The 9,138-nt window shown below is 35.8% G+C and overlaps 1 pseudogene; it reads right to left on the bottom strand.

Moving 5' to 3' along the window:
- Positions 1–1,417: 1,417 nt before the first annotated feature.
- On the bottom strand, positions 1,418–8,158 carry LOC125198218 (annotated as a pseudogene).
- Positions 8,159–9,138: the final 980 nt, after the last annotated feature.

Genomic DNA, 9,138 nt, shown 5'->3' with positions numbered 1-9,138 from the left:
TCATAATATATTATCATCACCTTAATAAAACTTTTTTCGTAAAAATAATCATTTTATGAGTAGATATTATATAAATATATCCATTGGAAGGTAATTAAAATTACAATTATCAGTTAAATCAATTTAACCAATTCGTGGAGTATTATAGAAATTGATTGGGGTAAATAAACATGACACGTAATCAAAGGAAAATTCTAAATATTATATAAATTTTAAATTATGATCCGTATTATTATAAAATGTTAACATATTAAAAAACAATAGTTAAAAAATGCCACAGTGTATGCTATATGGATAAGTGTTAATATATTTTTATATTAATATTTTATTATTTATTGATATTTTTTAACGGTCCAAATTATAATTTGAAATTTGTATAATACGTCAATTTGTATTTTATCATTAATAAACAAAATGCTGATGTTTATTCTCAATATTTATTTTAGTCATGTTGTAGAAACCAACTCGGAGGTATATTTTTGTGTATACTTTATGCGGTTATGTGGACATCTCGAAAATTGGTGCGACATCTCGTGGGGAGACACCATTTACTAAAATAAATATTGGAAACATCAACAATTTTATGTTTATTAATTCCAAGTAATTGATCATAATTCATATCATTTCACGAATTTGTTAAATTGATTTAACGAATAAATATAATTTTACTTAATAACCAACAAATATATTTTCGTAGTACTCACTTATTAAAAGATTATTTACAAGAAAGATTTAATTACGCGTCAATTTTTAAAAATGATTTGATTATTAATTATTAAGATGAAAGACATATTATAGGGCATAATTTTATAGTATATTACAATTTTGTTTTTTATATTACAGTATCTAAATTACTTCTAAGTTTATCTTTTGGTGCCTGATTTTTTTTTTTTTGAATGTATAGATGTATCAAAATGCCCATCATGACTTAAGAGTATTTTAAAAAAATTTGAAAAAGAAAAAAAATATCAAAAATGTGAAAAATTTAAAATTTCCAAGGAATGAGAACAATGAAAATATAATATTCAAATTTAAAATATATGATCACCCAACTGGAATGTGATCAATGGAAAACAGACAAGGAAGTAGGAAGAAGTCCAGTATTTGGTGTGAATCATTGTTAAAAAATATAGTATAATCTTTACCATCGTACTACAACAAAATATAGAAAAAAAATTTTAATTTAACGAAATTATCATCGTTAAATAATGCATATCAGCCCCCCCAAGAGAAATATAATCTATTTTTTTTCCCAAAAAATTATACTTAAAAAGATAGTAGTACTACTAATTTAGCACAATCATCATATGGAGTATAATAAGAATCATATAAAATTAATACTACAGATAATTCATTCATCTAAAAAAATTATTCAACACCTTCAAATCACATCTATAAATTCTATAATCCAACAAGAACTGAAGTTGAAGAATGTAACTATAAATATGTAAATGATGAGCTCAGTTAGAGTTCTCTGCTGCTTCAAATCGACACACACAGTCATATATATTCCCATTGATGAGCTTCGCAGCCAAACGCTGGTTCTTCACCATCGCCAGCTGCATTCATATCAAACTTTAGTAACAAACAAAAAGAAGAAAAGTAATGGATTTTTTTTATTTTTTTTTTGTATATGACCTTGAGAGCGTCGCATTTGAACTTCGCGTTGAAGTTGGTATGCACGATCGTCCCATCCCTTCAAGACGACCTGGTAGCGAGAAGACACATCGTGAAATGTTTCGACTTTGGACTAGAAAAATTGTACTAACATGTTTTGGATAAAACAGTTTATTAATTACCAGGTCAGCATCCTTGGCAGCGGCCAGCTCTGAGCTCACTTGTCGCAGGTCGATGCACGGGCTTCCACACCCGTTTTCCACCACCATCAACGGTACTGATGATGAGCGTTCCCTAGGGCTGTCTTGGACGTTGATCATTGCATCCACGAGTAGGCCCCCTGCTTCGGCTGCTGCTCGGAGAATGTCACAGTGCTGTTGTTGAGTATACGAGTCAGTCTTCGTTCTTGAAGAAAAAGAAGGTGTGTGTGTGTGTAAGAAAGGAGACGGAGACGAACCTTAGCAGCCTCGGCTACGATTTCAGGTAGCTCCATTGCTGTCACGTCGTTCAGGGCGGGAAGGAATTGCGACCAGCACTACCTGTAAAATGAATGATTATATCTTTAAGGGATACTAGCAATTAAAATCAGTCAAATTATGATCAACAAAGTTCCAATTTTTCTCAATTGCCCCGTTAGTGGACAGACAATGCCTTTTGGTGATGTTCAAAGCGAGGTTGTTTTATTAAAGTATTTTCTTTTCTTATTTTAATCAATCAGTGTCGTTTTGTGACATTGAAAAAAAATGAAACTTCGTGATTTAATATTTCGTTTTCAAACCTTATAGGACTGATGGAAATTTGACCAAACTTCATGATTTAAGTGGCTATTGTCCCTATCTTAAAAGGGGAGGCATTGAGAGGATAAAACTTACTTCAGTCCCTCGTCGGAGAAGTTCCCTTGCGAGTGGAAGCATTCCCAAGACGATATCAGCACCGGAATTGTCTACGAAAAGCAGTGCTCTATTGTATTTGTGAGGCTTCTTTTCTGCAGAACCCAACATTCTCTCTTTGAAAATATCAAAATCATCCACCTGAATATGCAAAAACCCAAGAAAATAAAATCAGAAACTTGCTGACATGAATTCATACTTACTAAAAAATAAAAAAATTCAGTTAAAACGAACCCGCCAAGGTCTTTGCATCTTGTTACGACTCATTCTATATATTTCAATAATCGTGCCCTTATGGTAGAGATCAACGCAAGCACGGGATCCCCAGTCAAAGATGTTTGCAGCAAGTACTCCTTCGATTAAAGTAAGCAATCTCGACTCCTGAAGACAAGAAAATGCTTTCAAATTTCAGGGAGAACGAAAAAGACGACATAAATCCATTAGCATGAAAGATAATGTGCAAGCTCACATGCTATTTACGCTCGTACCATGACTAGTTTCTAGGTGAAATGTAATTTATGCAAAGGGAAACTATGCTAAAACTCGACCTTGAAGCACCGGGAAGCTAAATGAGTACCTCATTCATACTATCGAGTTCCATTAACAAATCTTGAAGAACTGCAAGTGATGCCTCGTTTTCCCTGTTAAAAAGATGGAGCGGAAGATATAAGAATATGACAAGTTTCAGTCCCAAACAACTGAACTATCAATTAAAACATAATGTTTTATGTACATAATTATGCATCTTATATTACACGAATCATAAGTCGAAGGAATTATTACCTCTGTTTAATGCTTCTGTAGGCATCATGGAAGTGAAACTCTCTCAAGCACTCTTCTCGTAGCTCCAAGAGGTTGGCGAGACCCAGCTTCCCGTATGCTGCTGGCTCCTCCATCAACCTAAAGGCGTTTAAGAGATAGTAAGATAAGAAAACTCAAATGCAAAACTGGAATATGCTATCGATTGTAGCGTGTAAGCTCAAAGTCATAGGCACTCAATTACACGTATATCAAATTTAAATCTTTCAATAAGAAAGTCCCGGGATATGGAGCTTAAGTAGTCAACATATCTGCACCTTGCGAGGTGAGCAGAGAATGCACGAGCAAATGCATCACCCCTTCGCTTGGCATCATCGGTACCACCTTCACTAGCCACAGCCTGCACACCCATACAAGGATGGATCACGAGGACCATAATTTCGTTATCAGCATGTCAAGAAGCCACAGACTAGAAAACGATGATTCTAATAATAGTCGGTTCATCAATAAGCATGCAATACTTCTTTCTAGGATTGAGAATGGACACGAAATTTAATCATATTCTAAAAATCTGAAGTACCTTATCAACAAGGTCGGGCATATGATCGGACAGCACGGTAAACCAATACCTACATGGCAGTGGACAAACATTACAAAATTGAAGGCTCGGAAACAGTAGTTTAAGGAAATTTATTATGCTTATGGTATCAAAAGAGAAGAAAATATATGCATATATTTTGTATCGCACTTACTGAGCTCTCCAGGATCTGAAAGATCTATAGTGTTGGGCTCATATCTGTAAAATGAAGATACATCATGCGAGAAATCGTAATAAGAATGCAGCAATCACGATATACGTGTAAGATAAGGAGATCAAGTAGTTAGCTCACGTTTTCGGATCAGCCAACAAAGGAAACACCTCCAAACTTGGTACAAGATGGAGAACGCCACGTTTAGTTTGCTAGCGTCGGGGCGTAAGCTATCACCTCTGGATGACGGAACTTCAAAGCCTCCTAGGCCAGTAGTTCCTGGAGGCAACATCGGAACAGGAGCAGTGATTTCAGTTCCCTTCAGCACAAACTTCTCCATCCACGATATCTGCCACCATACAATTTGTCACATGCTAAAGTATTTGAAGTACACTTGTTACTGTAACCCCACATGATTATTTTCCACTAAATAAAATATAAATCCTAAGAATATATTCTCATGTTCCCGAGGAATCTTTGACTTTCGGGCTAAAGTATTAGAAGAAAAAGAAGAAAAAGTGAAGAATATATTCTCATAATTACTTATCATTTACATATGGAGTCAAGTAATTGACACCCCATTCTTTTTTTTTTGCTTTTAGCCATCGACATATATACACAGGGCTTTGCCATTACAACAACAGGAGAAGTGATGGCGGGCCTCACTAGTCAGTATTTACTGTCTCACTATGCTATTGTACAAATATACGTACTTCCATTTTTGGAATCATTTTCACAACTAAACACTACTAATAATGTGGAACCCACCATCCATTAACACTGCTTCAACCATCTTTTCTCCTCCTCTCTTTCTTTATCAATTTCGCCTTAAAACCTGTGTTGTCCCCAAGTCTCTATTTTTAGGGGACATATATGCATAAGTAATTGGTATGTGTGTGTGTGTGTGTTAGAGAGAGAGAGAGAGAGAGGAAAAGTAATAAAGCAGTCTACAATATGATCTGATTATCGGAAGCCCACCTTTTCATTCAGATCTCCTAAAGGCGGACCGTGGACATTTCCTCCAATATAAGGTGCACCCATTGGGAACCTTTCTACAAACTGATGGACCAAAAGGTCGTCTAATCCATGCTTCTCATAGCTAAGAAATGCACCTAAAGCACCGAGAAATCCTTCATGCCTCAAAAACATAGCTTGTGCTTGTCCGTTAGACCTAAAGTGTGGTAACATAACAGAAGCCTAAAATATTAGTAATAAACAAATACAGTTGTTACTCATTAGATTGCTGATCAGGAAGAGAGACAAATATAGTTTCTGGATAAAAATATCCCGAAAATATTACCAGAAATGGACAGCAAATGAGATTGTGTCCATGGTGTAGGCATGGCCCCTGATGAAAAATCCTCCAAAAAATATGCTTAAGTCCAAAACGCAACGCATTTAAGTAAGATATCTGCAAATAAGAGTAATCATATCAGATGATACGTAATTCTTGTAGCTGCTCCTATTTGATAGGCAACTAGTAACTGTTGATTTTCTTTGAAACCAAACTTGCCTGGCCTATGTTATACGAAATCATTCTTAAGAGGGACAGAGATATGTCTTCAGGTCTGTAGTCTTCAATCTCCTTATTTTCCAAATAGTCTTTCCAAAACTGGAAGCAATAGTCGATGCAGAAAGACCGATCTGTGGAAATTAATGAACCGGAATGTAAGGAAAAATTGTCTTTGATGTAATATATGTATATAGGTCCCTAAATAAAGAGGTTAGGAGATGGACATTCTTCTATAGTTTGAGTGTAAGAATATATGAAATCACCACTGAGAGAATTTGATTTAAGGTGCAGATATCATGTCAGTTCAAACGTTGTAAATGTTGGACCAAACTTTATATAGGCGACGAGACTTGCTTATGCGTGAATATCAATACCTTGGAGTAATCCATTCCCCCATATATCCCCAACAAGCATATCAATAGTTCTGTTATCTCCCCGTTGGCTCAGCTCCAAGAGTTCGTCAAAACTAATTATAGGACGATAGAATATGACTCAGCATTAGAGTGTAAAGTAGGGAGTTCAGAAAAGCAAAACATGAACCACCAGATCAAGACAACCTTTACACTTGGTCAAAAGCTTTCCAAGACCCCAATATGTCCCGCCAACATTTGTTCCGCTAACACGCTCAAACACTCCATCCCCATCAACCTGTAACCCAGTAGCTTGAATTTACAGTAAATCAGTAGAGAGCTTATATGTAATGAAACAAATCGGAGCAGATGAAATAAGATAATACCTTGATTATACTGACACCCGATCCTATGTTGACAGAAGGTATGGAAACAAGTCATTGGAGTCAAGCTGCACAAACTCTTTCCGTCCCTCCATATGTGTGAAAGCTTCATGTCGAATTGCCTGCATAAAGCACAACAATAGAGTTGGGAATAGAAAGAAGAATATCAGAGGTGCTGAATCAAAGGCTGATAAACTCAGAACAGAAATGACATATGTAAGAAGGAAACTGATTTACATATCAACATTCACAATGTTCAAATCAGAGGTTAAGATAATGAAAGGAATGCAATCACACCTTGAGCAGAAAATTTGCCCTGAAACCAGGCAATTCATTTCATCCTCTTTTCTATGCTTATCCCAAGCTTTCCTTGAATAGATCAGCAAACTTGTAGGCCCCACCGCCTGTTGCCTTCACCCAATATTTTCAAGTTAATGGGCATAGAATTCCTGTCATGCATAGTATATCAACTTTTATAAGTTCTCCTCATAAAAATAACCACGATTTTAACATGTGAACATACTCTACAGAACAGATAATCGAAGTTTTAATAGAAAGTCAGCCTTTTTTGAGTTCACAAAGTTCATCCATGGTAGAATTAATACACATCACCAAGGTAAATGCAGTTTGGAAGTTTAATGAAAACAATGAAGTGTTCCAGTTCAATAAATGTTCATCTAATTCTGCCATATAAGGAATGCATGGTTAACCAAGCAAACATTTATACACAAGTAACTCAAGTACAAAAGTAAAAGATACTAAGAGATTTATTTCCTCATATTTCAACGTAGCATACACAGTATATCATATTTTCTACTAAGACAACACCTTTTAACAAACTAGCTTCTACACAGTAGAGAAGCTGCTGCTAGTCCATAAAGAAATACCTTAATTACAGTGTTCTCAGTATTTGGACCCTCGATTTGCCAACTACGTGAATCCATTCCTAGAGCAAACATCAGAACTTCAAAATCACATGGAATTTTGCAAAATAACATTCCAAATCAGGATCTGTTAAATCTGCATGAGATAAGTTAGAGAACATACCACCACGATGGAGCTGCTTAGAGTAGATGAAATCCAAGCACTTCGTTGATTTTAGCAGTCTCAAATTTACAAAGTGCAGCCTCCACCAAGAATTGGGAAGCTCCTTCTATTGAAATTGGTGATACCCAGTCTTGCCTTGATTATCCTTCTACTCCTGTCATTGACTGGTTGGTTCTCGTGTCTTGAGAAATACACCAACTTAATGAGAGATCCGCCGATGTCATTTAGATTCCGACTTAATAACGACAATTATAACTGTAATGTAACATGCAACTTAATGTCAAGACAACAGAATGTAATTTAACTTTGTATCCTCAAAATCGAGTGACGTGATAGTTTCTCAAACCAGCTACCGGGACACCATTGTGAAACCAACTACATTCTAAAAGTGAACTCCGGAGAATTTTCGAGGAAGTTCAACTCAATATAGCTAACTTTGTGGCAATGTACTGAATCATATGAAACAATTTTCAATAGAAATACATAACCTATCTTCCAAAATGCAATCACATATGTTGGAAGGCAACAAAGATGGATACATATAGAAAGCCAAGCCATTATCAATTTGTAGATATATTTAGCACGAACACACACTATAAAGGCTCACAAATCTACACACACACACACACAGCAATCTTCTCCCAACAGCTAAAACCAACAAGCACATAAAGAGCTACCTCCAATATCCAAAGCCAAATGTGAGATATCATCAGACTGATTAGGCAGCAGAATGGTGGGATCCTTCTCCTCGAAATTCCCCTGTATTGCAGCTCCACTGAGGTCCAGCTGCGCCGTGAGACGACCGGTGGATTGAATTTCCGGCCATCGGAGCCATATCCTTGTCTTCTTCCCTAGCACAGTGCTTCCTCTATCCTTTCCAGTATCCAAATTGAGTTTGGATTTGCCATCAGCAACAAGCTTATCAATATTTAAATTGCCGTTAATCCCAATGTTGAGTTCTTGGTGGTCCTCTCTCGCCTAAACCATCCATTGTATTTACTCCAACGCCACTTCCTTCCTAACCCTCAGCTGTTTCCTTCTAACTCAAGTCAAAAGGTCCAATCCTTTTGATTAAGTCCGTTGTCCTACATTCAAAGTCCATAAATGGATAAATAAAATATTGCCAGTTGCAAGATTTGCAATTAAATTTAAAAATCTAATGATCATTCAAGATAACGCAAAACCCATATGCCCCAATGAACAGATTTTCCAAAATTTTGAAAAAAAACAATCTTTTGCCTAAAAATTGAAAATTTGCGGCTATTACTGGTGAGGAATTAGAGTGGGACACTAGTGGGCGGCGGAGTGAAGGCAATAATGCAATTCATAATAACAATAAAATAAAAAAACCTACGAACTAGTCGTTTTCCAAGTGAAACAAAATACAATTTGTGAGGATGGAGGCTTTAATTGATCATTCAAGCATAAAAATCCCAACTTTTTAAGAGTAGAGCAACGCCAGTTGAGCAAGGGAAGTTTGGAAATTTACAGAATGATCAATTTGCTGGATTCAAGAAAGTGGGCTCAGACAAGTTGCTGTCAGCATACAGCAGTTGGTTGTGAATTGTGTAGGATTTTTTTCTTTGGTTTGCGCATTAACTAATTGCTGTGAAGATACAATACAGACTTTGTCGAACTGAATTATGGGAACGAAAGGATGACGAACTTTAATTTATTTCATCTAGAAAGAAGCAATATAATTTGAACTATATTATCCTTGAACATTATAACGTAAATAACATAGAGAAATGTAACCCTCTTTTCAATTCTTTTACGTAGATTTCTTATCACTTTTTTATATTTTTATTTTTTATTTTTTGTATTGTTATT

This window comes from Salvia hispanica, unplaced genomic scaffold, assembly GCF_023119035.1.
Source record: "Salvia hispanica cultivar TCC Black 2014 unplaced genomic scaffold, UniMelb_Shisp_WGS_1.0 HiC_scaffold_13, whole genome shotgun sequence".
NCBI classification, from domain to species: Eukaryota; Viridiplantae; Streptophyta; class Magnoliopsida; order Lamiales; family Lamiaceae; genus Salvia; species Salvia hispanica.
This window is presented reverse-complemented; position numbering and strand designations above follow the sequence as displayed.